A 25,950-nucleotide genomic window follows, 5' to 3' on the forward strand; every position below is an offset into this window, starting at 1 on the left:
CTATTTCAATGCATAAGCAAGAAAACGGTTATGACTTTATTTTCAAGTAAGTAATTTTTACTGATAAACTTTTTTTGCCATTTAATTTTGTAAGGTATGCTCCCGCCGAAGATCAGCGCTGATGAAAAGGCACCAAAGAAAACACGTCCGTTCCATACAAGATTTATTAGCAGACAGCGAAAATATAAACCTACCCACAATCAGTCGCCGCCTAATTACTAAACTACACACATATGTCACAAATTTATTTCAAAAAAACTTAAGTCATTATCAGTTTGCCGTTAATATTTGTGGGGTTTGAAATTGGACCAGAAGTGATATTAAAAAAAACTATACATTTATAACCTTTTTAATTTTGGAAGTCGGTTAAAAAATCCGGCCAAATGAGAATCGTTTGTAATGAACTATTCATAAGAGCTTGTAACTAGGCCTACATGAATAAAGATATTTTGAATTGAATTGAATCTTTTTTCGCACAATTGTAAAACTAAATTATCTTTACTAGTTACCTCCAAAATACTAAATGAAATGACATCTATTGCGACTTAAGTAGTTTGCATAAATTAGTAACCCAATTTATCTAGAGACGGCGCTCCACTTTGGGCTACTTAGTACATCGTTTTCTGAATATTTTGGGTTCATGGGGTCGGAACGGGTATGAACTACCGTAATTTGTGGTGAATAGGGCCAAAACCGACTTTTGAACGTCGATAGCACTTTTTTTTATATGTGCCATGCTAATTTTTTACACAAAAAATCTTGCAGCGGTGTGAAATTCGGTTTGCATTTGAAAATATGTCGTTTTATTTAGTAATTTTCGCTCACCCCAACGTTGGGGTGAATAGGGAAAAGTGCTAGGGTTGACTCTTTTGGACTACGAACAAAACCTGACCTGTCACGAGCATATTCTATTTATTTTACCAAAAAATAAGGAACTAATATGTTATGAGTAGTCGGTTATGTATTAATAAAATAAATTTATCGAAATCTAGACATATGATAACCTTCAACCAACTTTATAGTTAGATGGTGCTCTGAGGACGCAGTGAACAAGTAAGTATGGTCGTGGGCAGTGCGGATAACGTGTCAAAATATAATCATAGTTTGTTGCTATTTTTCATGTTTAAATAACTTCTAAACTAACGTAGTGACGTTAGTAACTTATTATTAATCTGTGGTTTACCCACTGGTATTCAAGTAAAGGGTCCACAGTGAATATTAGCTAGCCAGAAATGTGTTTCTGCTTAGCTATACCATTGTAAGAATTGAGTTTTGTATCATAAAGTCAAACTAGGCATTTATTACTAATGAGTAATGATTTACCTACTCTGTGGGGTGTCTTTGATCACTTGCATGGGGTAACATTGACCATAATGACACATAGTTGATTATTGTCTGATTATGTCACGGTACTTGTTGAGGCTGATAATTTGATCTCTTCGTATGATAAATATTGAAACAATTGCAAATAAAGTTGGTTTTTCGAAGATGGTAGGTAATTTTTATTTTTGATCAAAGTAACCCCAAAATAGCGTTAAAGAGTTGTAATATTTGACTTTGCGAACCGTTTTTTTATCTTTTCTTGAGATAAAATACCTTTGCACAGGGGATACATTCGATTACCATTAAAAAAAACATAGAGTATCAAAGTAACCCCAATGTCAGTTTAAGTTTGATCTCATAGTTTTTTTTTCTGCGTACATTATTTTGTTACTTTTCTAGAATTTTAGCTGGAAAGGACTAAAAAAGTTGTTGGTCCCTTTTTTTTCTTTCTTTACATTTAATGGATAAAAATAATCATTAAATGTAGATATAGCTACTAGGGATTGCAATCCAGCAGCATTTTCAATCCAGCTGGATTTTTGCTGGATCGGCGCTAATCCAGCTGGATCCAGCGCGGATCCAGCAGGTAGAAAAAATGTCAAAAAAAAAATACATTTTGCTATACTATAGGGCTGTTATTACTAAACTTATTTGAAATAGTTAAAGTAAGGATGAAAACGCGCAATTTTTAAGCATAATTTATTAAAAAAAAAATTAAAACGGTTCTCTTATTTTTCTCCGAAAATTGTATGACCGAATATCACTTCCCAGCGCACGTTTCGCGGAATTTTATTCCGCCGAATGTTCATTTCCCAAATTATCATATTGTTTTTTTTTTAATTTGTCAACCTTGCATTTACCTACCAACTTAATGTTTGGCCGTTTTTAGGGTTTTTTAAAAGGCCTTTTTTTAAAAACCAAACTTTCATGTTATCTAATGTTTTACTTGACGTAATATACAACTAGTTGTTTATTGTTATACACCAAATGTTGTATTGAACACCGACAATATCTATGGCGTATTTCCAAAAATATGCAATAATGTCTCCTATGAACTTCTAAATTTATTGACAGGGATGCAATTACGTATTTTACTTACGTATATATATTTTTAAATAGTTACCTACTTACTTTTTTTACAAGAATATTGTTTAATTTATTGTTATTACATTTTAAAACTTTTTTCCGGTTGTTCACGGTCAACCTAACACGCTCCTCCTGGTTTCGCTCGTCGTCGTCCCTAACTGGACTCTGTCATATATGATTATACTGCCAACATAGTCCGTGAACAGAAAACTGCTACCTTGCTCCCTCCTAACCTAACAGGGAAAAAAACTTGAAATTTATTTGTAAAAAGTTGGCATTAATTTTTGTAACCATTTTTAATCCTTATAGCAATCTACATAAATAAAAAATGGCATTAAAAGTGTAACAACGATGAAGCGAAGGTACTACAATAAGTAGGTACGTTAATAATGCTATCAACATTTTGGCACAACATTTGGGCATTCACTAGTTCACATTGAAAATTACTAACTTACTTACTAGTACTTAGTTTTACTTACTTAATATTTATGAAAAAATAAGCCTCTAAGTAGGTATAATTATACGTAGACAAATATCAATCAATATTCTGATCTAAACATAAGTTGAATCTTAAAAGAAAATTTGCGGTAACAGTAAATAATTAAATACTATAAATACATTTCGAGATCTTCAGTAGTTATAATGCAGTGTCAAACTACTTTATTACGTTTTTGAAAAAAAAAATAACACAATTGTAGCGAAATAGAATTATTTTGTGCTAAGCGGCCACGGGCTACACGCGGGAACGCGGAACCGTTTTAAACATGACGTAAAATAAGTTAATTACGCATTTTATTGCAATTTTTTTTATTTGCGGATCCGCAGCGCTGGATCCAGCGCTGGCTGCTGGATCCAGCAGACCGAAAAATGCGCTGGATCCAGCTGGATTGCTGGATGCTGGATCCAGCAATTGCAATCCCTAATAGCTACCCATTAAATGTAGAAGCTAGAGAAGTTACACAAACAGTAGTTGTTAACAAAACTCGCTCTAGCGGGACTGTAGTCCAATTAGGAGTGCCACAAGGCTCAATTTTAGGTCCATTCCTGTTTTTGGTTTATATAAATGATTTGCCATGTATAGTGAAAAACTTTTGTGAAATAGTACTTTTTGCTGATGATACATCACTGCTTTTTAATGTTGACCGAAAATCTACGGATTACAATGTAATTAATAGCACGTTAGCTGATGTACTGCAGTGGTTTACTGTCAACAATTTACTTCTTAATTCTAAGAAAACCAAATGTATTCGATTTTCTCTGCCGAATGTTAAACCAATCGATACAAAAATACTTTTGAATGATGAATGCTTAGAGATGGTAGATACAACACTGTTTCTTGGTTTAACATTGGACAAAAATCTACAATGGAGTCCTCATATAAAGAAACTAGCAAGCAAATTAAGTTCAGCCGCATACGCCGTTAGGAGAATCAGGCAACTGACTAATGTTGAGACAGCTCGCCTAGTGTATCATAGTTATTTTCACAGTGTAATGTCATACGGTATTCTGGTTTGGGGCAAAGCAGCTGACATACAGACTATCTTTGTATTACAAAAGAGAGCCATTCGTTCTATTTACAACTTAGGAACACGTGAATCAGTAAGAGAACTCTTCAAAGAAATTAATATCTTAACTGTAGCTTCCCAATACATTTATGATAGTATAATTTATGTTGTTAAGAATTTAGACTGTTTCACTAAGAATTCTGATATCCATAATTATAACACTAGAAACAAAAATAAGCTTGCCATAAAGAAGTTTCGTGTCCGTAAAGTACAGAAGTCATTTGTTGGGCAATGCATTCATTTTTATAATAAGTTACCTGACACTGCTTTGAGATTACCCTCCCAGCTCTTAAGAACTACTTAAAAAAATCATTGATGTTAAAGGCTTATTACAGAGTCAAGGACTATTTGACAGACAAACATGCATGGCCCGAACCAGAAACTACAAAAAACGAATAGCAATTAAAATAATTGTATTATGTATAGAGGACACATTTCAGATAAGAAAGCACATCAAATATTTTATATTTTATGTTGTGTAGGTAAATTACATATTTAATGATATTGAGATTCATATTATCTTTTTCTTCTATGACAATTTGATATGTTTTCTCTGAAGAAGAACGACGTATTATTAAGCAATAATATAATTTATTGAAATTGATTTCCATAGAGTACCTAGTCTGTTCATATTCTTTGATGAATACTTTTGCATGTTAAATTGTATGTTGTTATTTAATGCATGTTAATTATAAGATGTAATGTTTTGAAAAGAAGTTGCCCGCCGAGTTTCTTGCCGGTCCCATAGTGGATACCCCCCTCCCAACTGAGGGGGACTGAAATCTTCTCGAGGCTGAGGCGTAGGGTTAGAGCCGGCGTAGCTTTATTTGACGTTCATATGCGCATTGTAATATGCCTACTTGAAAAATAAATATTTCATTTTCATTTCATTTTCAGTTTAAATTCCCAAATTGGTCAATGTAACCCCAGTTTACGGTAGACACCGTGAACCTATTCTAATAATTCTCTTTTTATTTGAAAGAAAAATCGTTACGATACTAAAATATGCAATCTAAGATGCTTTTCATATACAGGGTGTCCCAAGACTATGGGACATGAACGGAAAGTACCTTAAATATCGTAGATAGGGTATTTTGCTACAAGAAGACTTTATTTTATTTTTAAAACTAAGTAAAACTCCATTCATAGATTTTTAAATAATTACATGGTTAAACCGGGAATCAAACCCGCTACACGAGAAAAAAAAAACATCCTGTAATTTTGTAATACCGATCGATAGGCTTCATCATAAAGATTATCTTTCTCTAAATAACATAGTGTCGGAGATAAAAGGAAGACCATGAATTTTAACATTTTACATGGCAGACTCCTTAGCCTTAAAATTTGTCCATACATTAAAAAAAAAAAAAATTTTTTTTTGAATGCAGTTTTACCAAGTTTTAAAAATAAAATAAAGTCTTCTTTCAGCAATATATCCTATCTGTGATATTTTAGGTACTTTCCCTTCATGTCCCATGGTCTTGGGACACCCTGTATAGTTAAAAACTTAGTTCAGAATTTTTTTTTGCACAACTTTTATAAATTGTTCTGCCTATCAAGTTTAAAATAATTTTCCTAGAAAGTCTTTATAAAGTCCTGCTTTTGAGATTTTTTCATATTTGAGAAAACAGCCCTTATTGCCTGAAATACGGCAGTGATATTGACATTGACATTTGCTTTTTCTTTGATGGTATTTTGACTGCACTGTTGTATTTTTTGCCATGCTAATTTGAACCTTATCTCTGAGCGATGTTGTTTAATTTTCAGTCACGTCACAGATGTTTATGACATAACATCTAGGTATTTAGCCATTTAAAAGAAACTACATGGGGCTTTACAGACGTGGCGACTGCAACTGGTACAGGGCCTAAGCCATAATTTAAAATTATGTTGTGATTTTTATATGTATTTGTGTTTTATTTAATACCAAGTATGAGTTTCAACATTTTCAACTCAAGAAACTGAAATTAAGAGAAGAGACTCGGAAATTGGGTAAGATCAAGAGTCTGATGCAGATGGCGATGGCGCGGTATTGGATAAGATAAGATATGCGTCGATATTCCCTGTCTTTCTTTGTGTCTCTGACTTGACTGCTGCTAGCTGTACTCTATTCATTAGGTTTTTATTTTATACACATACTTTATTTTTGTATTAAACTAAATGATAAAAAAACCTAACGACAATAAGAATAAAGAAAATATCTGATAGTCTTTAATACAACCCGCATATACGTAATGCACAGCACAGGCCTCTGAAGACCTGCAAGGCAATCATGGTCGCGCGATAAATGATAAAACATCGGACCGTCCCTATTGCACTTACAAATAGTGCGATAGGGCTGAATGTTTTATCATTTATCACGCGACCATAATTGTCTGCCTGGAGGTATCGGCCTTCACAGACGACTTTGAATAATGTTTGCGTAAAAGTAACGCAAAATGAAGTGCAAAGTAATTTAGAATACACCTAGATAAACAATCAACTGAGTAAGGAACGTTAATTATCTACATATTTAGGTAAACTTAAGTCACATGAGACATGAACAGAGAAGGAAATTTTCTCTGTCCTCTTGTATGCTACCTTTTTTACAATTTTAATTTCTCAAAGGAGGTCAGTAGCTGACTACAAACTCAAAATAACACTCTTGAAAAAAATTAAGGGTCACTGACCTTTCACAGTAAATTGAGGTAGTGTGAGTGAAGGGTGTTTGTGTGTGTAATGGGGTAATTTGACAGATTCTGAAAATTCTCCCTGCTCTACCCCCTCTTAAAGGACTCGCATCCAGGCCATAATATTAAAAAAAAAAATGGTACAGCTGGGCAAAAAAATGTAGACGTAAAACGTGCGTAAAACTATTTTTTTATCACACCAACACTTTTCTCATACAGAAGTGTCAAAATATTTTGATAGTTGCCACATGCAAAAGCAGTTTACATAGACGGTGGCGCCGGGGTATTTTTTTTGCCAAGCTGCAATTGAAACATGACAATTAGGCCGACAACAGACAGTCTGAAAAATTAATAATCTGAATTTGGATTTGTATGCAACCTGTCAGTTCAAACCATGGACCTTCAATAGGGACTGAGCTCACACTTTTTTGCCATACTAAATTGAACTTTATCACCGGTGCAGAAAGGCGTTCTTATCAGACTAGTAAAAGTGTGTCCACATGAGAGGGTCAAAGTTGGGGCTGGTGTCCCTCTCGCACGTGTGACCAGTGTTAAAGAGATTACTATAATAGTTGTATTTTTACCAGTATGATAACTAAGTTTATAATAAACTTCTTAAACTATTTTTGTTTTATATCGAGGCAAGGATATTAATACCTTGCAACGAATTGGTAAGTCATTATTATGAAGCCATAAAACCAAAGATTTGCGCAATTTAAAAAAAACCTTTAATTCGGTATTAGTAGATTTGGTAGTAACTTTGAATATTGACTGGTAACCCCAAATAATGACAGTGATGACGTCATTCAAATAATTTTGACACTGGCAATAAGTGCGAGAGGGATACCAGCCCCAACTTTACCCTCTCATGTGGACACACTTTTTGGCCTAACAACTCAATCTAGCTTAATAATATATAAATCTATGGTTCAAACTGACACTGACAGATCTATCAGTGTCAGTTTGCATACAAATCTTTTCTAAGATTATGAATTTTAGACTGTGCCTAAATGATGTAGGAAGTTGTAAATAAAAATAAAAGTATGTAAGATATGCAATTTATACAATGCGTATTTAGTAAAATATAATAAATGCGAAGATACTTCGTAACTCGTTTCGAATTTCTTTGCCACGCTTGTAAGTATCGTAATGTACTAATTATAGTTTTAGATAATGTTATTAATTGCTAGATATTGTATAATTATGCAGATAATTATTTCGCATTAAATACTTATCTATCTACTTATTTCACTATCTACTTAAATCCCTTCTTCAGTGTCTATTATGGCTTGCCACAGACAGTCTTAAAAATTCATAATCTTAAAAAAAAATTATGCAAATTGACACAGACAGATCTGTCAGTGTCAGTTTGAACTGTCAGTTTGCATACAATTTTTTTTTATAATTTTTTTTTTTTTAAGATTATGAGACTTCCGGTACGGGCGCCATCTTAGCGGTATCGTGTCGTGAATAATTTCTCCTTCTTTTGCTCATTAATTTTGTTTAAAGTGTAATATCGATAGCTTATTATGCAGTAAACTAATGTTATAGTGAGAAGCTGATGAAGAATTAATCTCGAAACGCGTTTAGCCCCTCTTTTGTCGTCAACGGCCGATAGTCCACGTGCCCTTGTAAAATCTAGCTATCAATTTACAAGTGCCAACTAGAGATGGGTAGTGAGTAAATACTCAAGAGTAAATATCGAGTAAATACTCAGTATTTACTCAAAATACCCGTATTTACTCGTTTTTACTCAAATTGATGGGTATAAACTATTTCGCGTGCTGAAATGGAAATACAAATTAGAAATATTGGTGTATTTTGTTATCGACTACTAAGTTAAGTAATCAAATTTATATTAATTTTATTTTAAAGACGTGCTCTCCATACATGTAACTATTTTTCACAAAAATAAAATTCAGAAATTACCAGTGTGTTATACATCATCTGATAGGTCTTTAAAAATTAATTGAATGTTTCTAAAAAAGTTTTTTAATAATATGAACAGTTTTGGAATAAAACGATAATTAAGGCCGAAATAATGTTTATACCTTTATAACTTTCGAATTCGTTGTTGGAAAAATATCCAGAAACCGTCAAATTATTGGCCATATAATACAAAACACAAAACTAGTACTTTAAATGTCACCAGCTGAGCCATTTTTGAGTTTTCTTTAGAAAACCCTTAATAAAAGGTCGTAAGTGCCACATTAACAATCACTTCCGAACGTCATGCCGTTATCTAGAACATCAATTTCATTGAAGTTTCATACTTTTACTGTAAATACCTGCTTTCTTAAAACAAAACTGCTAACTAAACATTATCACTATTTTTTTCTCACAAAGATTACCTTTTTTTCGACAAACTAAGACTCCCATAAGCTTCTAATAATATAAATCTCATTTAAACATGTCCACACAGTTAAAATAAACACGACTAAGTACTTAAATCTCATTTTTTAAATTATTTTTAGGTAACAGTTTATACTCACCCAAATGAGTAAATACGAGTATTTACTCGGTGCTTTGAGTAAATTACGGGTAAATACTCAGTATTTACTCACCCCTACCCATCTCTAGTGCCAACTACCGAACACTGTCGTACTTACCGTACCAAAATCTAAAACAATTAGCTTATAGAGTGTGGCTAATGAAATATTGCCCCAACTTTTGGCGGGAAATTCAAAAAATCTAGGGCTGGTCACACTTGGTATAGTAGGAGATATAGTTTTGATACTAGAAAATATTTTTGTTTTCTGTGCACACTTAATATTGAAAATCAATAGAAATTGCTAATATATGTACAGAAATTTGACAAAATCTGTTAGCATTTGACGTATTAACCTAAAAGTTTTACGATGGTTATTAGCATTTAAATATTAATAATTAACGTGTATTACAAGTAGTAATGGGGAATGGATGAAAAAATTAAAAGTGCCTGTTCAAATCCTGGCTCGTACCAATGAGTTTTTCGGAACTTACGTACGAAATATCATTTAATATGTACCACTAGCTTTACGGTGAAGGAAAACATCGTGAGGAAACCTGCATACATCAGCGAAGAAATTCAAAGATTTATGTGAAGTCTCCAACCCGCATTGGGCTAGCGTGGAGACTATATAGCCCGAGCCCTCTCAGACATGAGAGGAGGCCTGTGCCCAGCAGTGGAACGTATATAGGCTAAATTATATTATTTATTTTATTTTTTATATTTTTATATCAAATTACTACTGACCAGTCACTTCACTGATTTCTTCTAAATATTGGTTTTTCGTAAGTAAGTCGTTACGTTCCAATATTTTTATTTTATTAATGCTTTCCAGAGCTTCTTCGAGTTTCTCCTTGTCTTTACACTCTTTTCCTGTTTATGAGATTTAAGTTTTATTATATTCACATACTTAATCAAAGTTATAGGCAAATGTTAGAACTAGTACTTAAAGTATCAAAATATTAATAGAGCACCGACCTACTATATTGTTTACGACTTGTAAACATTACAGTTTTTCATTATATGCCGCTTCACGTCGACTTCGCTCTTGGTTGTAATTATTTATTAGCTTAAACAGCAAATTGCGGACCTCGCTTGGTATCGTCATTGTTATAATATTTAAGATTTACCCTTAATAACCCGCGAACAATTTGAATAAGTGACATAAATTGACAGCAGACTTTTAGCCTTTTTTTTTAAACCATAGACAATTGGTGATACCACAAGGAAATATCTGTCAACAATATTTGGCTAGCCAGACTCTATCACCTTGACACTGGCAAAATAGTCCCACCAATGGGACTGAGGCCATTTAATTTTAAAAATCTAATCTAATCTTAAGATTATGAATTTTTAAGACTGTCTGTGGCAAGCCTATGACATTGATTCTACACAGCTCGTGCTAATTCGCAAGAGCTCTGTTCAGTCAAAAATACGAAAAAAAAACAAAGGCGCCATTTTCTTAAAATGGCGGGAGCATTTTGAAACAGTCCTTATTAGCATGCAGACGAAGTTGCGGCCATTTAAGCTAGGAACATACTACGCGGACGTCCGTCGTAAATCGACCGCGACCGCGACCGATCAGTGTGCACAGAAGTGGCACAGAACAAAACATCCAGCGAGCCAGATTTCGATCGGACGTCCATGCGCTCAAGGCCACGTCCACGTCCGTCGACCGATAGTTTGCACGGTTATGTGTAATTTCATTGTCCAGATTCCCGTCCGCGGTCGATTTACGAGCTTTAAGCTAGGAATATACTACGCGGACGTCCGCCGTCGAGCGACCGCGACCGCGACCGATCAGTGTGCACGGTCACCAAAACATCCAGCGAGCAGTGGCGATGAGGCAACTGCGAGGGGGTGGGCGGTACTTTCAGCGGGAAGCAGGAGTGGCCATACTGTACGATAGTACTCTTTATTATACTGTGACATTACGATGTTGCCACTTTTAATTTCTGCTCTTTTTGGTCAGACTGTAACCCAAATCTCACAGTCGACTTCTACGACACCCACGGGAAGAAAGGGGCACAAAACACCCAACTAGAAGCAAGCGCGGATCCAGCTTCGTGCCCAGGGGGGGGTCACGTGGTAAAGGCCCAGGCCTCAGGCGGGGGTCACGTGGTCTATTTGTATGGCCAACCTAGGCTCCAGGGGGGTCATGCATGACCCCCATGACCCCCCCCCCCCTGGATCCGCGCATGACTAGAAGCCTAATGCAAGCGATATTGTTCGAGACGCAAATCACCAAACCTTGCGGGGCGAGGCGGGAGCGCACGGTGCTGCCATTGGTCGTTTCAAATCCGCGAGTCGCCCTGTAAGGTGACAATATATCAAGGGTCTTGAAAACCAGCCAGTTGAGGCAAGGGTGTTCTGTGGTTTTTTTTTACTTTATCAAATCCAAATGTAACACTTCATTGTTTGTAACAAATGGGGTAGTGGAAAGGGGGTATTCCTTAACCCACGGCACGGGTACTTATAAACATCTACTCGCGAGGCACCAACGAGAGCGGCAGTCCACCTTTAATGTTCTGTACTATGAAGGAGGCGGGGTCGACTCGAGGCGCGCGGGTGTTGACAGAGGGCGCCACTGAGCACTGGCGGAGCAGCGCTGCCAACCCCGCCAGCGACTGCATCAAACCCAAACGCTCTCCTGCAAAAAATGTTACATTCTTTAAAGCTTGAGTGGACGCTCGGAGCGTTTGGTTCGGCGGGGTGGACGAGCGTGCCGCCATATGCAGTGTCCACTGAGGACACTTGTATTGATCTTCAATTATTTGAGACGCACGCCGCGCGTCCCGCCACGCTGTACGCCCAATATCAGCGTGCACTCAGGCCTTACGGCTCAGTCACAACATTGGTCTTTTTAAGCGCGACAGCGGTGAGCGGCGGTCATACTTTGGAGCGAGACATAGCGATGGGACTTTTCATTCGCACGCATGGCTGCCGCTCACCGCTGTCGCGCTTAGACCTATGTCGTGGCTGGGCCGTTACACTTCTAGCGAGGCTACTTTGCACCATTGGCACAAAAAGTTTTACTCCTTGATTTTTGAGAACATTTAAACAGTCTTATTTATCTTATCCAGCCCGTCGTCACTCCATAGTATGATAATATCATCAAGCAATGATTCCCAACATTACGACACAAAAAAAATGCTATCAAATCAAAATGACATCTATTATTAATAGTACTAAAGTCCATTATATTTTGGTAGCAAAAATACATAGATAATAGAGTTTCATATTTCCTTAGTCTATGGCCTGACCTACGTGTTTTTTTTTCAAAACGTCAAGTCGTCAATGTCAAATCTGTCGTAACTTGTTTGAATTTTGTAAGTAAATAATAAAATAACTAAAGTTATTATTGAAATTTCGGGCAAACCAATAAGAAAGTGTGAAATTTGTGATGGTGGCTTGTTTTTGCCTAGCTTTGCACTGGATATATGCAGGTCGGTAACTAGTATTTTATTATATTTTCGTTTCGAGTTGCTAACAGTTACCTACTCATTTAATCAATTTAAAGTAGTACTTATCATGTACAGTCTACGATTTAAGCGAAAACATTCTGTAAATAAGTTTTTTCGTAAACAAACAACCTAAAATACCAATAGAGTGTGACCAACTTATCGATAATCTCTTTATTTCAGATGACGATTATGGGTAATTTTAACAGGTAACGAAGAATCGGCATATTTATCCATCTCCTGTAGCCTTACCATGACTTTTTTGAGTTAAAAAATACGTTACGTTTTCAGTGAGAGTTACGGAAAATGTATGGAAAAACTGAACAGCGCTCCAAGCGGAAACGCTCACGTACTAAAATTTTCATCGGTACCATAAGTTATTAACGTGTTTACTCCGAGTTTTCAATACGTTCCTAACTTTACAGCTAAGGCGCTCTCTTTCTGATTGTATGAAGTCAATAGAACCAGAACTATTTGACAGTCTCTAGTGAAAACTCAATACTTTACGTGAGTAATCATGACAGTCACTAACGTAAAAGTAAACCACCAATTCACTCTGATGTGTCACTGTCAAATTATATAACAATCCCACAACATTTTCACGATTATATTTGCAATTTTAAATGCAATTATGACTAATATGTATTAATGTATAATATTACGTGAAATTAAAGAACAGCTTAAATGTAGCAGTTAGTCAGTAGTTCGATAAAAAGATAAAACAGTGATGAAACCAGTGTTTGATACTTTTACAAAGGTAATGAGTTATATTTATTCATCATTTTGTACTGTTTAGCTACAGTTGAGATGATTATATTGGTTGCTTTCAGAAAAAGAAGATATTATTGAAAACAATATTTCCATGCCAGCCGTATGGTATTCAGCAAACCCAACGTAGAAGATTGTTCAAATTGATAATGATTGAGGCAGTTAAGAATCAACTGATTACCTACAGCAGCAGGCAGTACCAATTCATGGGCATGTTAGTTCCTCAATGCACAATACTTGTACCTGTAGTCACCATAACACCATATCTCGTGGGTATATATTAGAAGTGAACCAAAGGAAAAAAAAATTAACCTATTACTGAAATAAAGTATCTCATTCTGTGACTTTGTTTATTTTGTAATATTCTTGAGTAACAGGCTAAGTATTTAATAAATTGATGTGAAACGAAAACTAAAAACCTAAAATTCAGCGTTTTCGTACATATCAAACATCAATTACAACGACATCGACATAGGTAACAACAAAGTCTAAGGTAAGGTATAGAACTTTTGAAGGTGATTAGGCCATTATGGGGTGTATTTGAAGATTATAATTTGATACAAAAGTGAGTAGAAAAAGCATTTTGAAACAAGTAAAAATTGTATCTATTTTTTGGCAGGGCACGTAGCCAAATGCACAAACGATTATGATTAACATCGTTATCGTAGCTTAGCTATCTCTATCACTTTTCCGTATTGACATGACAGAGCTAGACTGAATTTCGATCGGCGTTTAGCGCATAGATTTAAAGTCCATGGTTCAGCGTCAACGATTGACATTTCAGCTAAGTCCTAGTGTCAAAGTTGACAAAGCTAATTTTTTTTTAAATTTATTGGGAGCATTTGCAACTTGGCAATCAGCACAAACATACAATATTTAATACAACATACAGCAGAAGAAACAATTACAGGAATAACAATTACTTTGTTAATCATAAAAGTAATATTGCACATATTGAAATGCTAAACTTATGACTATTTAGTAACTACACAATACAATGTTTTATGAATGAAAAGAAGTATTTTTAAACAATTACAAATTATTTACAAAGCGCCAATAGTGTGCATAATAAATTCATAAATTATAGGGTTTAATGCCTACAGCCTTCAAGTTCATTTACCGGTTCATTGCTTGGCGGAAAATCCCAACAAACCCTAATAGGGATAGGGGTAGGGTTAGGCACAGGGATAGGGGTAATCGGTCGGCAATCGGTAATTGTAAGCGATAATGCGAGAAAGTACTTTTTACCCATCGACAATAGTGCCCAGATACGGAGCTATGTGAGTTCTGTTGTACAATATGTAATTTCCTCAGTGTATATAGAATACATTACCTACTCTTACCTACTACCTACGCTGTGGTTGCTGTGTCACATTTGTACAACCACTGCAAGCATTTCTTTTTTAAAAACAATAGTAATATGGGTAATTGAAAAAAAACGCAGACAAACGTCTGCATAGAAACCTACGGATCCAAATGAAAATGTTATTATTTGTATATGTTTGAATAAGAATTCTTTTAGTACGCGAGCGAAACCGCGGGCAAAAGCTAATTTTATATAAGATGCTATGTACCCTTTTTCTGTAAAATATATTTCTATTTCTTTACTACTCAAGAACATCACAAATAAACAAAGTCAATTAATGAAATACTTTATTTTAGTAACAGGATTATTTTTTGGAGTTCAGGTTTTTTCCTTTATTGGAGCACTTCTATACATATACCTGTGATGATCATGGCCAAAAATACCATTAAGTGCATCGCGGAACAAAAACACCTATAAATTGGTACTGCTCCCCTCTGCTGCCCTAAGGTTTTGAGTAGCATAACTGCCAGAGTGCCACAGTATTAATATCAATTGAACCATCTTCCATGTTGACTGAATACCATACGGGTTTGTTCGGAAATATTGATTTCAATCATAGCTTCCGTCATCTTTCTGAAACCAAAAACTGCTTTGAGCATTATAATCATCTCAATTGTAAATAGTACAATATGATGGCCAAAAATAACTCATTACCTTATTTGATTTGTTCACTGGTTTATCTTTTTATTCAATTTTAGCTAATCTTGAATTTCACGTAATAGTATAAATTAATGCAATATGTTAGTCATAATTTTATTTAAAACTGCAAATATAATTGTGAAAATTCCGTGTGATTTTTGTATAACTTGACAGAAATGTCACGTCAAAATGGTTTGAGGCCTACTACCGAATACCGAAGTTATCGACATGTGGACATGAGTCTCTTTTACTCTTATCAGTATAAAGTGAAAGAGGAAGAATCCCTCAGTGCGTATGTTTCGAAATTTGCAGTAGACCCTATATTGACAGATTTCGATAGGTAAATTACATTTACTTATGATTTTAGTTCCATCGCGTAAACACCAGAGGCGTAGCATTCGCCTATAGTTCTTTCTCCGTTTATTGATAAACTTAGAAAGGGATAGAAGCAGCTTCTTTGGCGTGAAGTTAGGCACAATATATTGTAAACAAACGTAAACTCACTTACTTTCTGAGTAAAGTAATACGGCTCTCACTTGGGCAGCCCATGGTAACGGTACTGTATGAAGATAATGTTGGGCAAAGGTTTTCAAGGCTTTTTGCAGTAAATATTAACTTTCCCTGGTAAACATGCAAGAAACACGAAGATTGAAGCAACAAATATTGGCTTATAACAAAACTCTTAATTAGGAGGCAGTGCCAAATTATGAACGTCAAGCACAGTAAATCATAGGAATTTTCTGCAAACGCCTCAAAATTAGTTCAACTGAGAAGTGCTGTAAAGTAGTTGAAAAATTACTTCATGTAAAAGAAAAGTGATAGTATATTTTGCTTCTGTTTTATTCATTTTATACAGGGGCGTATTAAAGGCGGCAGGCTCTTTTTAGAATAGCGAAGCAGCGTTTTTTCTTAAATTTCATACTTTATCGTCACTTAACGGGGCGGTAATCCTGACTGGCTCAGGATGCCAACGCCAAATCCTTGAAATACGCCTCTGACAGCCATCCCAGACATTTTTTTAAATATATGTATAAATATCTTATTAATCTTATCTATACATTTAAACGAGCAATTCTTGTATATTTATTTATTTATTTATACCGGCGATCTGAAACCGCTATAACGATTTCGCTGTTTGTTATGTGGGGGTTTTCGGGGGTGAAACATCGATCTAGCTTAGTCTAAGGACTCTAAGGTCACTGGAAACGCAAAATTACGAGTTTTTGAACCCCGAGCGAAGCTCGGTCGCCCAGTCACTATTTATTTATGTGTGCATATACGGAAGATCTCCCTGAAGTTTTACTGTCAACGTTTTTAAATTGTGCTACACCGCTGATTAAAAATAAGGTAAGAGTTAATTGGTCTTACCCGGTGTTTGGGTAACATTGCTCCTGAATTACATAATACGCCTCACGCCTGTTTCCCAGAGGGGTAGGCAGCGATCACGGATTTCCATTTATAATCCTGACAACCACTTTCGCTTCACACACTTTCATAACGTTTCTCATACACGCTCGTCGGTTTCGAGTACTTCTGACCTGACCTTTTTGCAATATTTCCCCGAATTGATCAAGAAAAGTTCGCCGTTCTAGGTGTTCCACTTCCAACTGACCCTTCCACTCTTTTTTCATATACTTTCTTCGTTAATCTCCTCTCATCCATCCTCTCTACATGCCCGAACCACCTTAACATACTCATCTCAATCTTGGTCACCACATCTACATCCACTCCACACCTGAATCTCCTTCTCCCAAATAAAAAAAAAATAAATAAATTAAAATGTAAATAACAAATAATAATAAATAAATATTATAGGACATTCTTACACAGATTGACTGAGGCCCACGCGGTAAGCTCAAGAAGGCTTGGGTTGTGGGTACTCAGACAACGATATATATAATATATAAATACTTATATACATAGAAAACATCCATGACTCAGGAACAAATATCTGTTCTCATCACACAAATAAATGCCCTTACCGGGATTATGAAATGAAAACAGACTTCTTACCTATGCAAGCCCGAGGTCCTTCACCGAAAGGCAAATAAACATGTTTAGGGATCTCTCCAGCGAACCGCTCCGGACGAAACTGCCCCGGATCCTTGAAGTACTGATCGTCATTGTGCAGACCCTGGATTGAGACTAGGATGTACACGCCAGCGTCTATGCTCACGTTGGTTCCTTTGAAGGTGTAGGGTCTTACGCACTGGCGGATGAGGAAGCCTAGTGATGGCAGCATCCGCATGCCTTCTCTGGAAAAAGGACATAAATTTTGAAGAAACCTTGACGCTAGGCCGGGAAAACGCTAGGTTGAAGACTACCCCGACATAGTGGACATTCCCGACTACCTAATTTAGCTTTCAAACAAAAAATGCTATTAGTATCTGATCTGCTGCTGAGCTGATCTTTGTTTAAACAGGTCAGGCCAAATGTGAAGGCCAGACATACTTTTCCATATGACACACTTGCTCGTATCTTAGTATAAAACTTACTTGAAACACATTTCTAAATACTTCATTTCTTTGACGGCATCGTAGCAAAGTTTCCCATCATATTTTGCGAGGACATTGTCGATCTCCTGCTGACACTTGGCCTGTTTGTCTGGGTTCAGTGCCAGCTGGTGCAGAGTATAGCTGGTCGCTGAAGAGGACGTCTCGAACCCCGCCGCGAAGAACACAAACACCTGCGCTGCCATCAGCAGCTCATCCAACTCTAGCTCAGCCTTCTGTGGTGACCCATCACGATTCCTGCTCTCCAACGACTCTCCAACAATGGTGCCTTTCTCTTTAAGTTCCAAAAGCAGATCAATAAAGTCGTTTCTCCCCGATGGCTTGTAATTCCTCTTCATCATTATCCCCTTCACTAACCCTACCGTAGTATCTTCAATATGCAACGGCAACAGTCGTAAATGCTTGAACTTTTCCGGGAATATCCACTTCAGTCCAGAGATTATAGCTTGTTTTTTTGTAGGGCTGAAAATGCTTTTACCTAGCTGACGGAAAGCTGACGTGTCGTCGTTGATGGAGTCAGTGTCTAAGCCGAAGCCGCACGCGCCGATGAAGTCTGTGGTGTAGCGCGCCATGAGGTCGCGCACATCCAGCTCCGCGCCGCGCGCCGCGGCGGCGGCGGCGGAGCGCTGCAGCCGCTCCGTGCGCTCCACGATCAGGGGAACATCGCCTTCAGCTTGCCCGACGTGAACGCCGGTGTCATCCTCTGCCGCAGTAGCTTCCACAGATCCCCGTCAGCGAAGAACAAGTTCTTGAGCATCGGTTCTATCACTTTCTTGTCCACGTTTAGTGCTCTCGGATAAAAGTGCTGGAAGTCAGTTGCTAAAACTTGTTTTATCAATTCAGGGTCTCTCACAACTAGAGCATTCATACCACAGATAGAGAATCCGACGAGCTGCTCTTTTGGATACTTGTAATACAACTCTGCGACGTATTCTGACAAACAGAGGTGGTGCGTGATAACCCGATATATGGATCCAAAAAGAGGGAAACATATCTCATGTTTTACTCCTTTTATTGCCCAATAGTTGTATTTAATCGAATTTAAAAACAATAAAAACACAATCACTACAATGATACTAACTGATAAAAACATTTTTAAAGATAATTGCAGACTGTATAAATGGTTTATCAACGCAAAACTGCACTGAGACTGACAAAGTTGGCGATTATTTAGCGTCTATTTATGTTATCGGACATTCAAGGTGATGTAAATATGTAGCTCTAGAGTGACCTGTGGCGTCCGAATATTCAACAACAACAACATTATCATTTTATTAATAAGTATACCGACGGGCAACAACCAATACTTCTTTTATTTAAATCTAAATATATAAAAGAAGAAACTGACTGACTTGCTGACTGACTGATATATCAACGCACAGCCGAAACCGTTGGGCCTAGAGATTTCAAAAGCACGTCGGTTGCTTATAAGATGTAGAGGAGCACTAAGAAAGGATTTTTCAAAATTCACATCCTAAGGGGGATGAAATGGATTACGAAGACAACGTTTGAATAAGATTACTTTTAGCAGTTCAAACTGCAAAAATCACGCTAACTTTTATGATACCATGCCAATCGAAATAATGGCCATAAAATAATGATTCTTCTCAAGGAACATAGCATTTTATAAAAGATAGTAATAAGGTAAAATGTTTGAGTGCTTTAGTTACTTATACACACATACATACAATCACGCCTGTATCCCATGAAGGGATAGGCTGAGCACATGAAACTACTCCAGTGCCACTCTTGGCAAATAAAGGGTTGAAAGAAAACGAAATTGTGACATTGTGTGTGTACTTACTTATATCCTATCTTATATACTTGTTTGCCACCATGTGGTATAATAAAAAAAAACATAGGTTTGGTAATTTATTTATTTAGACCTTTGGGAAACAAACAGAGGCAATACATATAGTCAAAGAGGATCAAAGTGTTATAAGGTAGCAGTGGCGGCTGGTGAAAATTTCTGGTAGGCAACACTGAGCAAAAAGAAACCTATCTTAACATTAGGTACTTTACTAGTAACCAATTTTAGGCAAGCCGGTGGGAATCGGCTTGTATGGACCAGCCGCTGCTGTAAGGTAGACCCAGCTATTAACGCCCCCTTAAGGCAATTTTACAATCAACCCTTATTTTTAAGTATACAGATTGCCCTAAAATTTTATTTTTTAATTTTATATGCTAACTAGCTTTTGCCCGCGGCTTCCCTCGCGTTAGAGAGAGATCAAATGTCAGCAATTCCCGTCAACTTTGTACAAAAATTAAGGGAAAAGTTAAATTTGTTTTTATTAATTCCTATTTTGTTACCAAGATTTTGTTGATGAATTGAGATTTTATTAAGTTTTATTTCGTCATTAAGGTTCTCTAGTATCTATATTTTCTTAATTATAACAATTATCCTGTATATATCTTACGAAAGTCGAATTATATTACTAAATGTTGGTAACAAAATAGGATCAATTAAAATTTGCTGACGTGGCATTGTACAAAGTTGACGGGAATTGCTGATGTAGCCTGTCACTCTCCAACCCTTTAACTATCTCCACTTAAAAAATCACGTCAATTCATCGCTCCGTTTTGCCGTGAAAGACGGACAAACAAACAGACACACACTTTCCCATTTATAATATTAGTATGGATTTAATGTTTATAAAAGATAAATATTAAGCGATCTGTACTTAAATGAAGGATTTAGATTTAAATAACATACTATAAAATTGATGAGTCGGTTGTTACTATTACCGCCCCATAATAATGGCTGTGAAGCTATTAACGATTTTTAGCAGCTATTTCCGATCGTATGTGAGATAAGGTATTTGTGCTCAGTGTGTATCGTATATTCTTACTAACTGACGTGTTTAGCTGTAGGTGGTATAGTAACCCGATGATGTACCTATGGAAAGCTTATTTTTTTACATTTAAAAAAATACTGTAAGGTTGGATAAAAGAAACAGGAAACAGAGGGGCAACTGAAACACTTTAAAAAGAACTGGAATCGATATCACTATGAATCTGAGTCCGATTATGTCTTTTTAAATTGGACTGACTTCTAAATCCTTTGTTGCACACGTCACACGAATATGGTTTCATATCACTATGAATCAGAGTATGTTTATTTAAATTTGACTGAGTTCTAAATGCTTTTTTGCACACATCACACGAATATGGTCTCATATCACTATGAATCCGAGTATGTATTTTTAAATTAGACTGAGTTCTAAATGCTTTTTTGCACACATCACACGAATATGGTTTCAAATCACTATGAATCAGAATATGTTCATTTAAATTTGACTGACATCTAAATCCTTTTTTGCACACATCACACGAATATGGTCTCATATCACTATGAAAAGTTGTATGTCGCTTTAATTTTGATTTTGTTCTAAATCGGTTTTTACACAAATCACACGAATATGGTTTTGTACCCCTATGAATCTGTGTATGTTCCTTTAAATGGGACGCAATCTTAAATCGTTTATTGCACACGTCACACGAATATGGTCTTATGTCAGTATGAACAACTGTATGTCCTTTTAAATGAGACATATTTGAAAATCCTTTTTTACACACATCACACGAATATGGCTTTGTACTGCCATGAATCTGTGCATGAATCTTTAAATCATACGCTTTCCTAAATCGTTTCTTACACGTGTTACAAGAATATGGTTTTACATCAGCACGAACCATCTGAGTATGTTGTTTTAAACCAAGCAGAGTTACAAATCCTTCTCTATACACGCTACATGTATTTTGTTTTATAACACTATGTGTCCCTATATGTCTTTCTAAATTCCTCTTCGATATAAATCGTTTTCCGCATACGTCGCAGTAATACGGTCCTATGTCACTATGCAACCCTGTATGTTTTTTGACACAAGTTAAAAACCCTTCTTTCTTTATGTCACATGAATGTGATGCATGTGGGTTTACAACACTATGATGCAATGTGTGTTGTTTTAAAGAATTGACAGTCAAAAATCCTTTTTTACATATATCACACGAATATGGTCTTATATGAGTCAGAATATGTCGTTTTAGAGTAGCCTTAGTTCTGAATCGTCTTTTACACACATCACACGAATATGACTGTGTAGGTCTATGAATCTGAGTATGCAGTTTTAAATAAGCGTCAGTTTTAAATTGTTTTTTACACACTTCACACGAATATGGTCCTATGTCACTATGTATACCTATATGATTTTTAAAATCATAAGCAGTTTTAAATCGTTTTTTGCATACGTCGCAATAATATGCATAAATATTAGGGTGAACTCTTCTATGTTTATTCAATAGGTATCTACTTCGGAAACGCTCTGCACATATTTCGCAACAGTAAGATTTTTCTCCTATGTTATCGCATTTAGAGTCCTTAGACTTTGACTGTGTAGAGTGAGTTTCTATATGAATTTTTAAGGTATTTTTTTGATGAAATGTTTCACCGCAAATGTCACACTCATACATATGAACTCCTGACTTTTCATACAATTGTTTAGTGCGATCTACATTTATATGTCTCATAACATGTTTCATCAAGTCTGAGTCTAGAGCAAATTTTTCGCCACAAAATTCACAAGTAGGTTCGTTCTCACAGTCAATGTCGATGTTTTTCTCTTCAGTGTCCGATTCCTTCTCCGGACTCGGGTCTTGTGAACGCTGTGCGGTCGGCATATGGATATGAGTCATGATATGTTGATCCAAATCTGATTTCAGAGCAAAACTATCTCCACAAAGACCACAAGTCGGTTTCCCATTGTCAACTCTAGTGTGTATATCCTCCGCATCAATTTCCGTATCCGTGTGTTGCGTGTCGTTGGCGGCAAGAGCCTCTTGGTGTCGGAGCCGTTCGAGGCGCACGCGGCAGTCCTGGATCGCGTATTTTCGGCATAAAGCCCGCTCCTGCTCTTGCTGGCACTGACCAGCAAATGCTAAAACATTTTAGACAGTATTAATAATGATAAAATATCACAAACATATTTTTACTGTAATCACATTAGGTACTCTGCAAAACACCTACAATTTTTCCACAGTAAAATAAAGTGTTTGCTCACTTTTCTTCAGTTATATTTTGAATTTAATTATTTTATGTTTCATATCCGTAAATCATTAAGAACAGCTGCAGAAAGTATTCAAACGCACAGCCAATTTATATATGCCATTTTAATAATGATTACAGGCACAACACAATACAAATTTCTATCATTTTTAGGGTTCCGTAGTCAACTAAGGAACCCTTATAGTTTCGCCATGTCTGTCGTCCGTCCGTCCGTCCGTCCGTCCGTCCGTCCGTCCGTCCGTCCGTCCGTCCGCGGATAATCTCAGTAATCGTTTGCACTAGAAAGCTGAAATTTGGTACCAATATGTATATCAATCACGCCAAGAAAGTGCAAAAATAAAAAATGGAAAAAAATGTTTTCTTAGGGTACCCCCCGTACATGTAAAGTGGGGGCTGATATCTTTTTTCATTCCAACCCCAACGTGTGATATATTGTTGGATAGGTATTTAAAAATGAGTAAGAGTTTACTAAGATCGTTTTTTGAAAATATTAATATTTTCGGAAATAATCGAAATAATTGAACCATATGTTTAAAAAATATGAAATAAATCACAAAAGTAGAACTTTATAAACACTTTCTAGGAAAATTGTTTTGAACTGATAGGTTCAGTAGTTTTTGAGAAAAATACGGAAAACTACGGAACCCTACACCGAGCGTGGCCCGACACGCTCTTGGCCGGTTTTAATTCGGTCATCAACTAAATACACTGACTAGTGCTAGTTGTGACCAGTGCTAGTTTTCTTGGGATTAAAATAGACTCTCACTTAAATTGGAAGACTCATATTGAAGTTGAACATATAAATAATAATTATTAAGATATCCAGTAGTTGCTATGCCTTATCTCTACTTGCTCAAACATGTTGAGAAAATATTGTACTAAATGCTTACTATGGAAATGTCTATCCCTTACTTACATGCAGAGTTATCTACTGGGGTAATTCTGTAGATGTACATAAAACATTCAAATTACAGAAAAAATGCTTAAGAACTGTATATCGTATGTACACAGAAGATTCACTTCGTGACGTATTTAAAGAAAAACGTATTTTGACATTAGCAAGTATTTATATCTTAGAGCTATGTATAGTTATAAAGAGTCAAGCTGCATATTTTGTTAAAAAGTCATCATTAAAAAATAATATAAGAGACCAATACAAATATGACCTATATCTTCCACGGGTTAACAACTCTATGTACAAAAAGAGCATGTTTATTATGGCTATCCATATTTTCAACCATCTTCCTCTCAATATCAAAGCGCTAGACGGAATTATGTTTAAATGTAAGCTCTAGAGCTGGCTGATTGAGCAAGTGTTTTATGACACAAAAGAATTTTTTGCTAGTTAATAAGACACCTATGTAATGTTAGATAATAAGCTTAGTTATAAAATGGGTAGGTTACCTACCATAATTGTACGCCCTAGCAGGCAACTGTTGATACTTCTTGAATAACAAAAAACACCTATGCATGTACACAGTTATACAATAAAATTCTATTCTATTCTATTCACTCACCATTGCCCTGCGCACTGGCTTCCTGTTCCATGCTCGGAGGTCTGTGGATATGATCTATGACATGTTTCACTAAATCTGATTTTACACTGAATCTTTCACCACAAAGATCACATAATGGTTCTTTCTCTTCAGTGTGAAATTCATCTCTAAATGTAAATTTATCAGTATCGGACTCAGTGTCGCTACTAGTTGTGCCTTGTCGCTTAGCTAGCACATCGATATGTGGGATGTGTTCAAGTGTCACAGAGCAATCTCGAAGCGTATGGCCAATGCGACCTGCACAACAAACATCAAATTATGGTCAATCTCTGTAGATATGGCTGTCTGTGGGATCTGTGGCACAGACTCCGGCTGCATAACCTCATCCTTCACTCTACCGTCACACAAGCCATGTATCACATCGCTCACAATATTTTCAAAGCATGAGGGATCTTCCTTTATTTCGTATTCACTCGTTGTGTGTTGCAAACAATCTTCCATTTCGTCACTGTCTGACTGATGTTCATTCTGTGGTTCTTCGTTGATGTGCACTGCTAAGTAAAACGATTAAGATTAGACTCAGAACAAATTTACTTGGCAACGATTTTAATAGCATATACAAGAGTTAAGTAAACGCCATAATTACAAAGAAGATAGTTCTGTAAAAATTGCACCGGCGAGGCTGTTAGAATCACTGCCAATGTCGTGAAGCCAAATGCACGCGAGAAACACCCGGACACTCACCTCGCGCCGCGCCGGGCGGCCGCCGCTCGGGCTCAGCTTCTGGCTCAGCGGGCTCCTCCTTCAATCGCACAAACTCGGACACTTCGGTTACAAACTCCATTCTAGTTCCATACAAGTAAATTTTTGATAGTTACACTATGTACCTATTACGATGATCAAAATAATATTAAGTACTTTATAGAAAACATTAGTGAATTAATAATGTTCACTTGTATAGTTACTTTCTACATTTACTATCGTATTTTATACAAGATATCAATTTCTATTTACATTTTTCTACAACTACAACATAACCTTAAACACAAAATGTCAACTTAAAAATCGTAAGGGCCCCCATAGACGGGAGACAAAACTGTTTTGTCTCCGTCGCTCGGTCTATCTATGGGCTAGTATGAAGGTGCGCACACGAGGCGACGCAACTTTTCATACAAATACGAAAGTCGCCGAGCAACTTTGGCGCCCGTGTGCGCGCACCCTAACAGACGGACGTACCTGACGCAGCATTGGTCCGGTCACCACAATATACGATGTGTTCGTCTGTACTGACCTCACATACAAATCCAGTGATGAATTTGTGATTAAGTTAGTTTTTTTCGTGATGAGATCAAATAGCTGGACATCATCTCCAAATCTGCATTGATCTTTAACGTAGGTAAATAATATTGGACTGTAACCACAAAATAAATAGTACTTCTAGTAGGTACTACTAACGTAGTAAAGCAACTTATGGAGAAAAGTCACGAATACAACCGTCCTTTCTGCATGGCATT

The 25,950-nt window shown here is 36.4% G+C and overlaps 1 pseudogene; it reads right to left on the reverse strand.

The window, feature by feature from the left end:
- Positions 1-11,572: 11,572 nt before the first annotated feature.
- LOC125238804 lies at positions 11,573-19,042 on the reverse strand (annotated as a pseudogene).
- Between the last annotated feature and the right edge of the window lie 6,908 nt (positions 19,043-25,950).

Source organism: Leguminivora glycinivorella, chromosome 24 (assembly GCF_023078275.1).
Source record: "Leguminivora glycinivorella isolate SPB_JAAS2020 chromosome 24, LegGlyc_1.1, whole genome shotgun sequence".
Classification (NCBI taxonomy): Eukaryota; Metazoa; Arthropoda; class Insecta; order Lepidoptera; family Tortricidae; genus Leguminivora; species Leguminivora glycinivorella.